The sequence below is a fragment of the Acanthopagrus latus genome, chromosome 3, assembly GCF_904848185.1.
Source record: "Acanthopagrus latus isolate v.2019 chromosome 3, fAcaLat1.1, whole genome shotgun sequence".
Taxonomy (NCBI): domain Eukaryota; kingdom Metazoa; phylum Chordata; class Actinopteri; order Spariformes; family Sparidae; genus Acanthopagrus; species Acanthopagrus latus.
The window spans coordinates 19,327,581-19,340,069 of record NC_051041.1 but is presented as its reverse complement, the minus strand read 5'-3'; the positions used below and the strand labels follow the sequence as shown (position 1 = coordinate 19,340,069).

Genomic DNA, 12,489 nt, shown 5'->3' with positions numbered 1-12,489 from the left:
ATGAATGACAAAACATTTCTATCTAAAATATTTAAGAGAGGAAAAGGAGTGGTGGTGGACTAGTACTTGTTAAGTTCAGTTTGAGCCGTTGTGTTGAGTTGTGGAAAATTATACAGGATAGTGGAAAGAGCTGCTAAAGCAATACGAATGGCAACAGAGTCTGCAGTGTCAAATCTAATCAAACATAAGTCTCCTAGTCACTGCCGCTGACAGCACTGCGCTGTCCAGTGCTAATTTTTGTTACACTACCACAGAAAAGTGCAGGGCTCTAAATTAAGGTTATACAGCACTGAGAGAGAAAAGTAAAAATGAAAAGTAATTTCAAGTCTTATCCTTGAGTTGTAGCTGCGCATCAGTTCTGATTAATTTGTAACTTATTCTAAAGTTCAGTGATGAAGTGTTTAAATAGAAGTCTAATGAGCAGGTTTGACTTTGAGCCTTGTCTGTGGGAAAACAGCTTAAAACTAATGATTTGCTCAAAAACTTTAGCCAACAACGGAAGAGCAAGATGAATCGAATTCAAGTTAGTGGACTTAATGGGAAGGACAATTACTGATTCATCTAGGCTTCAACTTTTTATATCTTCAAAATGATGCTTTATCCTGTATGTAACAGAAACGTTATTTGACTTCTCCCATCTGCAGTTTCAAAGTGTAAAACGGCTGCAGATGTGCAACTTCTCCCAGCAGACGCTAAGGCTGTGTAGACAAATGAGTAAGCGAGTCGGACCGTGTGGTGTCCCTGTCACAAATGAGTCTGAGGCCAGTCTGGTGTGATAAGAGAGAGATAAAAAGCAGTGCTGATGGGGCCTTGAGGACCAGCTGAATGAGACGGGGATACGATGCGTTATGCACACTGTCTTTTAGCTCTGAAAGCCTGTCTGGCGGCCCTCGCTGCCTGGCTGGACACTCCCCTGGTGCTGTGGTGTGGGACTCCTCCAATCAATATTGCATGCTATCAGGCTCAGTCATTACTGATTAGCAGACACACAGATACACAGCACACTGCCAACTATACAAATGCTTGTGCATCTAAGAGAAAAGCAAACAGAAAGATGAATGTCTTTTATAACTGCCAAGTATCTCTAATGAAGCAGACTCACAGCTTGCCCACCCGTTCAAGTTCAAGAGCTGTTGTATCAGTGTAGCCAGTTCTTCCTTATTGAACCAGTTAAGATGTCAAACATCAGATACACTGTAGACCCAGTGATTAACATTGTCAACCTACTGTACGTTTCCAGCCTTTTACAAAATAATAAAGAAATAAAATGACTTAATTTGTTTCCTTTTATACAGAATTTCCAGTCTGGTCAACACTACTGAACTAATGATGTGTTGAATGGTAGCAATTTTCTGCTAAAGTACTTGATATTTAAATCATCTGATTTGAGGATGAGGACAAACTGTTTTCTCTTTCTACATTATGACCAAAAACATCAATAAAAACATTAATTCCAAGTTGCACATTGCTGTTTTTCAGACTGACTAAAAAGCATCGGCATCATGAACCTTACTGAGGATGTTGAGACATCCATAATGAGCAACAGATGCTGACTCCGTTAATTGTGGCTGTAAACGTCACAATGGCACAGAGGCAGCAGACGACCCTTTTTATTTAGCTAACATTAAAAAAAAAAACATCAGTGTAAATTTGGCATCATGTGCTTTGGTAGGGTTACTGAGATGAACTGTTATATCAAATTAAAAAATTTTCAGCAGATTCAAGATCTTTAAAAGGCCCAGTTGGTAAACAAATGGTTTCAGGAGGCCGTGGGAAGCATCAGCCTTCTTTTTCTTTTTGGTATCTTTCATACTTATTCTGCACAGGTTTGTGTGTATCTCAGTGACAACTCTCTGTATAATTATTTAACATGACTTGATGCTGAACTTTCGTATTGTCAGTTGTTTTGACAGTGACGCAGCGGCTCAGCGAGCAGTTCAGAAATGCTTGTTTTAAGATTCAGTCACATCTTACCTATCAGCGGTGACTAACATCATTTTCACTGCACCGTCCCCAACAAATGAGGATGACAGCCTCTCTCCTGACTCTCTGCCTTTCTGGTACACAAGCAAGTTGCTCTCACATTTAAATGTGCGCGTATTCAATCACACACAAGCTACACACACGCACACACACTGTGAGACCAATGAGTGGAACAGCGGCCCATCTATTTTTGTTTCATGGTGAATTCGGCTCCCTCTGAAGGCAGTATGTGCCTGTAAGTACTTTGTGTACAATTTCTGCTATCTTTTGTCCTTGCAGCAGGTTTCTGTGTACGCCTGCTGAGTGTATTCACTTACATCACACTGTCTCAGTGTGCATATGTAAACACAGCTGCTTCTGTAACACAGCATGGCTCTGTGTGATCCAAAGAGAGCTTCAGAGCTTTGATTTCTGAGCAACACAGGGGGATAGCGGAGTGTCATGAGACCCCAACAAAGCCAACACCGGACCTTCTTGGTTGGTGGATGTGTTGTTTGGATAGAACAGACAGCCGCTGCTGAAGCCCACACTGTCTGTGTGTGTGTGTTGTGCATGCATGCAAAAATATTCATGCACAAGTTCTACTGTTTGCCCTCACAGAAGCAAGGATCTCTGTCACGTCAATACCAATGTGGGCAGCCAAGATTTTAATGGGAATTTAATCTCCAGCCTATTTGTTCTTTCTTTGGCACTCAGTATATTTAGCTTGCCTGCTGTGATTCAGCAAAGGGGAGAGGCAGAGGATAGAAAGGGAAGTTCAGTTTGATCAACTGAAAGACAGCTTATTAGTGGAAACAACTGCATATAATAAGGAAGGAGAAAAAGAAAGGGAAAGGGCAATGAGATGGAAAAAAGGAAAGGGTCTGGAAGGAGGCACGGAGCCGGAGTTAGAAACAAATGTTCCCACACATGAAGTTCTACAGTTCATCTCTGGCTCTCTTGACATTGTATTTCATCCTATTTCAGCCCTTCCACCCGCACCTCTCCACTAATGCTTTTATTATGGCAGCACGCCCCTCGCTTTCAAGCACTTATATGACACACAGACACACACACACACACACACACACACACACACACACACACACACACACACACACACACACACACACACACACACACACACACACACACACACACACACACACACACACACTCACAACCAGAACCAATGATCCTTTCCTTGGCCTCTACGAGACCAAAGACCTCTCTGCTAAGAGATAACGAGTTCCCCCTAGAAGAGCGAGTGAGACAGGGTAGAAGTGAGATACAGAGAGATGAGACCACTGATAGGGGGGAGAGAAATAACACTCAGCAGTGCATGACTCCCCCAGTCTTCCTCTGACTAATAATGTTGTCCTTAAGGTGGCAAGGGGTATTCTTCCTTCAGTTTGTCTTCCTCCCTTTCTACCTCTCAACCCAAGGATACACCCAGCTGCCTGGTGCTCAGCAGTGTGCCCGCCTGCGTGTGTCTATATGTGGTGGCAATTGTTTCCACAGCGGCAGGTTTTTTGCAGCAGAAACCTTAAAGAAAATGTAGACATACTATACCAGATTTCACCAAATACATTACAATTATTCACATGCCCTCTAAGGGCACTCATTCTTTGGAGGCAGACCGTTAAATTAGCCAAAATAATATGACAAAAAATCCACCCCCCAAAAAACTTTCAGCCAACAATTAACTTGGCTGATAGCCCGTTCATGCACTATATTGTGGCAGTCTGCCACAGTCTTTTCTGTTCCACCACAGTTTCATGATGAACTGAAATATTTTTCACTTCTCATAATAACATAAAAGATCGCTGATATTGTTTTATGATGTTCCGTAAGCAAAGCATCTTTTACTCCCAGTCCCTGGTGTTTTCAGTTCTGTTTCATTGTTTTCTACATTCTGTCATTTCTATTTTTTTTTTATTTTGATGTTATTTATGATTTAGCCTGTAAATTTTGTTACCCATATTTATGCATTTTACTTAAAAATGTACCCCTTGAGTGTCTGCCGTCTGCCCACCATAATCTCACAAGACATTGTGGCAAACAAAGTAGGCAGCCAATATACTGTATTAATCAATGTTCCTGACCCTTGTGCCCTCCGGTTTTAATGTGTTAAATGAACTGTTTGGCCACAGTGGTGCCATTAGTGACCATGTGCACAAGCACATGCTGCACCTGAAGTCGTCAATGCCAAAACAGTCAAGACTCTTGCAGGGTATGTTGATCTGTTTACCTTGGGAAGCAGATAGATTTGCATGTGCTTACATTGTGGCGCAACATAGAGTGGTTGACTCAGTCAGGGAGGAAAACTAAGGGTGTGGTTTTGGTGTGATGACCAGTGACAGACAGACTAAAAATTTCTAAAAATAATTTAGCATGAAGTAGCTGACGTAGCATCAGTTATATCAGAACTGTAGAGCATCTTTCACTAAAAGTAAAGCGAACACACACATTTTTGCTTGTGTCTTCACTGGTTTGATTTACGAACTGGCTCCGCTGGTGGTAGCTCTCTTCTGTTGTTGGTCTTATTGGTTTAAGTTAGCCCCCACAAATGATGTATAACATTGCCAACTATATAGTGTAGCAACAAACCACTATATTGTATTTCACAGCGTTGGCTCATAAAAAGTATGCTTTAACTCTGACAATATGTTATTAAATGTGAAGTAATCAATATTGTCATCTGCGTGTACATACTGCAAAATCAACTTGTCTGTCTGAAGTGTCGTCTGTAACTGTGATAGCTGACGGCACTGCAGTGATTTTTCTGATTGAGCCTCCCTGGAGGCCCAGAGAGGAATATAAACCTTATCTCTCAATGTGTTGTTATTCTGTCATCAGCTGACATCAAAATACGAGGAAGAAATAAACTAGTCTTGCTACAGTGATACGGAAAACACAGGGAAGAGTTGTAGACTCAATATATGAACCCTGATCCTGTAAATCAGAATACATACTGGACCTAAGACATAAAGAACAGTTATTTTCAGTCTCATATTAATTTTCACTCTGGACTCTCTGGGGACTTTTGGCGCTTCTTTTTATAGACCAGATTTTACATTTGACCAGACAGGCTGGTTTTCTGTGTGAACTCACTAGGCTGCAAACCAGAGGGCTGGTTCTGTTGCTGAAATTACTTCTATTGGACACAATTTATTTCCTCACATTTAGCTCATAGCTTAAGTAATCTGGCAGTGTGTTTCAGCTGTTGCTGCGGTTTTGCATAATATTTCAGCAGGAAGATGTTCCTTTGTTATTCTGAACTTTTGAAATCACCATGTGCACTCAGTTATTTGTTTAGCTTCACCTTTCTAAAACTCATTCAGTCAGTAATCCAACCTTTATGAGAGTTATTATGTTCCGTTTTGTTTAATTTGAGGGTTTATTTTTTCAACAGTTAACTGGATGTAGTTTGTGTTGCTGTTGAATTTTACTTATTTGAATTTTTTTTTTTTTTTTATGTTTTTTTATGTTTTATGTTTACATCAAGACAGGGAACCATAAGTAACAGCGTCACCTCTCTATTCAATGCAGTACAATTCAACAGCACCACAAACTACTTCCTCCAAAATGATCGAGTTGAATCCACACCTCTCCAAAACCTTAGAACCTTTGTAGAGGTAAGATTTAGTGCCCAACCTTACCTAATAAACTTGCTGGGTTTAAACCAGACTATGAACTCTTCCATAAAACACCCTTTTCCATCCATTATATGATGGTGCCAGATTGGAGTAGCTGTTAGACAGTAGGATATGTGTGTGTGCACCACTCATACCTTACCAGGGGGTCTCCCTTTTGTGAATAGTTGCTTTGGCAAAACAGAAGACAAATCCCACTATGTCAGCACACTTTGGGATGGGCACACACATTTACTGGAGAAATGAGAAACTGCAACTCCAGTGGCAGTCGGATGAAACTTAAGGAAAGGTTTGGAATTTATGTCATTGTATATAAAAATTGAAGTATTACCTCTCATGTATTATATATGAAGAGTGTAGTTGCAAAAACAAAGAACCTTTGCAGAATAACCCAATACCTGTCTGACTGATACTCCCTCGAGTGTACACAAGAAAACGTGATTTATGATAAGAAATTCAAATATATATATATATATATATATATATATATATATATATATATATATATATATATATATATATATATATATATATATATATATATATATATATATATATATATATATAATATAATATTTTTTTTTCTTCAAAATAATCCCTCAGTTATGTTGTAGAGTTTTTTTCAGGATTCATATTGGATCTGTAATTATCAAACAAGATGTTGGTTGTACAGAACTGTCCATGAGATAATGGCCCTTTCGTTTTCAATTACAGTTTATTCAGTAATTTCTACACCTGAACTTGTTACGCAAATTTGTTATCTTTTAAAATCCAATTAAATGGCAGGGTGTGTAAAGGCATGCAATTACACTCCGTAATGACACACTGTGGCTGCTTTTGCGCTGTTGGAAGATTTGGTCAATGGAGAATAACTGGTTTGACAAATCTCTACATGAGTTCTCCCTGTATAGTCAGTGTAGGCAAACCCGCAATTAAATTAAACTTAAAGTGCAATATGCAATAATGCCCAGTTTCCCAAATGTCATCTGTGCTTTCAACTGCACTGAAGTTGCAATAATTTCACTGCGTGAGATTATATTTGTTTTCCATTTTTCATTCGATTCTCACCCAAATTATATGTGATGGGGGCATGGTACTTACTAATACACAGGCTTGGGTCAACTCATTTATTTGAAGAAGCAGCAGTGTTGGGCAAAGCTTTGAGCATTATTGTGTGTAATGGCTGGCTTCTAGGTATGGATGATTAATTTGGAAATTTTAAATCAATTGCAATTTGTCAGTGCTGCAGTGAGTAATCCGTTCACTAACCTTGCATGAGACGGTGGACATCCCCTGAGCCACAGCTACTTTCCCCATTCTGCAACCCAAAAGAGTGCAGAGGAGAGAAACTATCATTTGTGCCATCGTCAGACACCTGCTGTGGACGCACTGTCACAATTAAACTGGTAGGAAAAATTCTACGAAGGTTGGTGTTGTTGTGATAATATGGCGTAGCCAGTGAATATGGCTTTACCCTGTGACACTGTTGGCTTTGCAGGCCCTGGCCCAGACCCAGTCCCCGGGCATTTGAGCAGGTGGTATTGATGGTATCTCTTGCACTGCATATGTGCTAGCAGTGGGGCTTTGCATACTCACAAAAAAAAAAAAACAATAAGAACAATAGAATATTTAGCATTTGTTTGTGTAAATAAATATTTAAAACAGAGCCCACCATATTGGCCAATATTGACATATAACACATATATCTGTATCACCGTGCTTGTTGTCTGATATGTGCCTATAATTAGCACTTTTTCATTTTTAGAAATAATAATCCAATAAAAGGAGACCAATGAGAGATCATTTATAATGATTATATTCCAAGTAAAGTTGACTTTTCACTTCTTGAGTGGAGTGACCCAGGTACATGATTGTGTTTAAACTAGAGCTTGAGATCCTTAATATTTTTGGGTTGATGCTAATACCATTACTAGAGCATAACAAATCAATCAGTGTTGGCCAATATACATATGTGGTCAGATATGTATTGTAGGCATTGGCTTACTGAAACTCTACTGGGAATATAATCATTATCAAATGACCCCAAGTCTTGTTTTCTAAATTATAAACTCTAAAAAAAAAAAAAAAGAGGATCATATATTGGCATCTGATTGGATTTTTTATGCCTTGCTAAAGCTATTGGCATCAGCCCCGAAATATCGAGTATATAAAGCTCTAGCGTAAACAAAACTTGACTGCATTTGGTTTACTCTCTTTAAAACAAGTATGTATGGACCATGGTGATTCTTCCATCATTCCTGCAAGTCCCTAATGAAGGGGGTTGAGCTCCACTGTCCCCTCTCTCCCAGTAATGGCACAAACACTCTGTCTGTGAACAGCTACATGCCTTTTGGCTTCTACTTTTATGTCAGACTTTTCTTTTTTTATTTTTTATCTCAGAGAGGGGCTGACCTTTCGGAGCCTGGAGCATTCATTGCATCCGCCACATGCTGCCACTCTAAAGCCCTTTTTGGCATTTGTCATACCCACACTGTGTCCACCAAACAATACCTGCTTCTTCGTTTCATAACAATTAGTTTCTGTTGTCTTCATTCAGTCAGTATGAATTAATATTAATCAGGAGCAACGACAGGTGTGAAAAGGGTGAGACCAGAAGCTTGGTCTTGCACACTAAATATCAACCTGATTTGCAGTTTACATGAATGTCTCACGCTGATTTTCCATCATAACATTTTTGATGAAGTAGAACTTGTCCTTGTTTTGTTCATTCACAACCTTTGGGTGTGAATCCTCTGCATAGTGGGCCCCAGGTGTCTTAATGGTGCCACTGAAAAGGCTACAAACACATGAAACTACTTATGAAAGAAGGAAGGCCACACTGATGACTTTGTCCACACTCACGACAAAACCACAGTGGCTACCTGAAGGATGTCTTCTTTTTATCAGTTTTCTATGCACCATCTATTTTTGAGGCTACACTTCCTGATCGAATGTTACACATTTATGTATATTATAGACATCATAACTCTTCTTGTAACCGCAACCCACCATATATATACCTCTTAAACTTCCTCTTCTGTAATACACCAAGATGCTCTACATCTAGTGTCTGAGAGATGAGTTGAAATACTTTCACCTTGTTTCATCACAACTTGACAGCTGATGTAAACTGAAGAGTTTCCTCGAAAGTATTGTGTAGATTCTGCAGTTGAATTGTAAGTTTTAACACATCTGCTTTGCACTTGAAGTGAATCTATTGGTGACAGCTAGTGGATTAAATCTGGAAATTGGAAGCAAACAGAGAATTCAGACTACTTTGATGAATACTAAAATAATCACACACAATTTTGCACAAGGATACATAAGCTCATTGGAATAGAATTTGTCACTTTGCTTACTAAGTTAATTAGCTTTTACCCAAACTGAACCAGTGGATAATGAAGTTGGCCTTCATGCTTTCAAATTTATTGAGATGCTAAATACAAAGTTTTTCACTGATGTGTCCATGAAAGCTTCATGAAATTTGCTTTGTGAAGGTTTTTCCAAATATGGAATTGTGAAGATATTAAGATTATTATTATTTTTTTTCACATCCAGCTCATTGTCAAACCAAACACATGAGTGATACTGACGTTCTAAGATACACCTGCTGAGCACACACGCGCACACACACACACACACACACACACACACACACACACACACACACACACACACAGACATACACACGCTTACTCTTACTTTACAGTACAGTACAGGCAGTGAATAGAATGAACAGCCTTGGAAAGTCTTCTTATTGCTTTTAGATGATGTTAAACAAGTTTATGTTTGTACAGTGACATTGCTGAAATATGCAGACCGATAAATTATTAACAATGCTCAGTGTTACTCAGTGGTATTTTATGGACTGAATTGGTGGTGCAGGCTTTGAGTGTACAGGTTAGTAACTTACAGTATTTCTGAAAAGGAACATCTTTGTAATGCTTTGCAAAACTCTTTGCATATCTTTTATTTCCAATGAATCGGCTTACAGTTAGAATGTATTTCTATCAAGATATATTGGTCCTTCTATAGATATTTCATGATCTTCCAATATAATAGTTTGCTTGTGGAATTTTGACAATGGAAAATAAATCAGTATTGATTTGCTATTGAAACTGAAATTGCAAATTAATAAAAGTTTGTTGAAAAAATTGTTTTGTTTCACACTTTCATTACATTACCAGACCAAGTAATTATGATCAGTTTATGATTTTAGCCAATTTTTTTTAGTGTTTCATTTAAACAATCAAGTGCAATTATTTCCAGACCACCATCAAAATTTGACAGTGTTTACTTTTTAATATAATGCATTTAATTTCCCCAAAGATAATTAATATTAAGCTTATTAATATATTGTATTTAGGTATTTCTGTCTAAAAACACTGCCATTGTTATTAACAGCCCTCCTAAAATTTGGCATATAATACACTGTCTATGCACTGTTAATCAATCCAAATTTGCCAATATTATGAAAAGATTAATTAAATAGATTTGTCTATGCTCATGTTTATTATAATTGTTGAACCTGAACAGTGCATTACCTATAAAAAAAAATATAAGGTAATAGACTGTTTTGAGACTTGTAATATCTTTCAGTGAAGTAAGGTGTATTAATGAGCACAATGCCAGAATGCCGTTTAAAAAGTGCTCAGAGAGAATCAGGTCTATAAAAGTTCAAATTTCTGTGAGTGTAACACGAACTCCAAAGTTATTCCACAACTCAGAATACATCATCAGCTGGCCATTTTATTTAGAAGGTATTTAATCTGGAAAATGTTTTTGTAGAGGCAATTATCATTAAAACAAGCCTTTTAAACGTACATATTACAGGACAAATCCAAAGAACTTGATGTTCCAGTGACCACTTTTGCCAATTTTATCAAGAAGTTTAATGCCCGTGGGAGTATAGCCAACACATTTGAATGTGGTCGCAAGGGGATATTTGGCCTGAGATGGAAAAGGAATGCTCTCATCCCAGAACCAATCAAAGAAAACTTCAAAATAGATCTAGACAGTTTATTAAGTAAATAAAAAAACAAAAAAATGATTCTAAATTGCACTATAGGTTGCTGTCCTAATCCGTTACTGAAGAAGACCCCTAAAGACCCAACTCCTTAGAAGGAGACACAAAAAGGGCCTGACTGGACAAAGTATGTGAGAATGTATGTGAAAAGAGAATGTATGTGTATAAGAAATTTAAAATATGTGTATATATGTGAAAAGACAAAGTATAAATGTTCGAGGCCAAGAATGAATTCTGGCTTGTCATATTAATAGGTGTAATTTCTGTTAACAGGAGCCGTAGTCGACGCCTGATCTTCTGGATGCTGCAGGATGAGAGCTCTGCTAAGAGATGAGACTGGAACAGAAAGGGGGCAAAAATGTTAATTTTCCACTCACGGCCGAGACAGTAGGCTTTATATATATTCTACTGCTTTAAATATTAATGTATGGCTGGAACAAGCAGTTTGAGGCAGTACGATTCAGAATTAGACAAGATTAGGCGGCTGCTAAGGGGCATGTTTAAGAACAGATGAAGGAATTCAGCACTTTTAGGTGTTTCAAGCTGTAAATGCTCACACTGTGCCTCTGATGAGATCACAGCCGGGTGATAAGATATGTTGTAACTTTTGAAATAATATAAAGGACACTTCTCTTTGATTACGCAGTCAGGAGTCTGGCAAGGTAAAACTTTGATTTGAGGTTATTATGTCCCATCGCTCTCTTCTTTCAAGCATCTGCTGTACTTAAGGGGTAAATCGGTATCTATTGGTCCTTTGGGGTGAATAAATTGACTTATAAGGCGATATTGGAACACTCATCTTTTCTTTCTTAACCTTTAGTCAGATTATACATACACAGCAAACTACTTTTGTATGAGTCTCAGCTGCACACTTCTTGTTTTCAGGAGGTCAAGCATTGGACTGTGCCCCTGAAAAACAGACTTTTCTTTTTGTCCTTGTTAAGAACTTTGCTCTAAAATGATCTGCACCTCTGAGACAGCCGGTCCAAGGGAAATCACATCCTGTAGATTAGTTTCAAATCTCCCCCACTCCTCGGGCAATAAAATTTACAAAGATCAGCCAGATGGTAGCACTAGATGAAAAAGCGTCTGAAGAAAACTAAACAAGGTGGGCACTTTTATTGCATTAATGCAGCCGCTCGTCGACATTGGCCAACCTTTAGTGTCACTCTTAAGCTTTGGAGGGTTACTGAGAAACTCTGGGTCAATGTCACAAATGCCTAGGGGCATTAAGTCACAACCCCGAAAATGTATAATGTTCCTTATAGCAGTCCCAACTTTTAACTTCCACTGAAGCTCAGAGAAACTTCTCAGGCTGAAGAACAATCACAAGCATCAACATCAGGTGGTAGTATATTATGTCTAACTAACAAACAGCATGGGCTCGGACCTCACCAGATTTCATTTTGACTTAGAAAAAAAATGTGATATTTTTAGCCTATATTGTAATACACCGTATAAAATATCTCTATTTGGAAGACCTCCTCAAAAGCCCTTCATAAATGACTACATTAAAATGTGCAATATTCTTTTTACCTAACAGTTTGATATCAATTTTTTAGGGCTGACTATTGTTACTTGATACTACAATGAGATTTTTGATAAATCGTCACTAGGAGAGTGGAAATAATGACTCAGCCCTAGTTGAACTATGGGACTGGACAGATTCAGCACCTCTAACCAGTATTTGTGATGTTTGATCAGGCCAAACCGAAACATGATTTCCAACATTGACTTTAAATCCACAGATCAACAGCCTCGCGTGTTCAAAGCAGTGCTGTTTTGGGTTTTTTAGAGCATCAGAGGAATTCATCTAGTGTGCACTGTGCCTTATTCTATATTGAA

The 12,489-nt window shown here is 38.4% G+C and overlaps 1 long non-coding RNA gene across 2 annotated transcripts in view; it reads left to right on the top strand.

Annotated features, from left to right (window-relative positions):
* Nucleotides 1-11,416, top strand: part of LOC119016960 — a 30,404-nt gene extending 18,988 nt beyond the window's left edge. For both annotated transcript variants that reach the window (XR_005074305.1, XR_005074304.1), the window contains one exon: nucleotides 10,918-11,416. This is a non-coding gene — a long non-coding RNA (uncharacterized LOC119016960). The remainder of the gene's footprint in view (nucleotides 1-10,917) is intronic.
* Nucleotides 11,417-12,489: the final 1,073 nt, after the last annotated feature.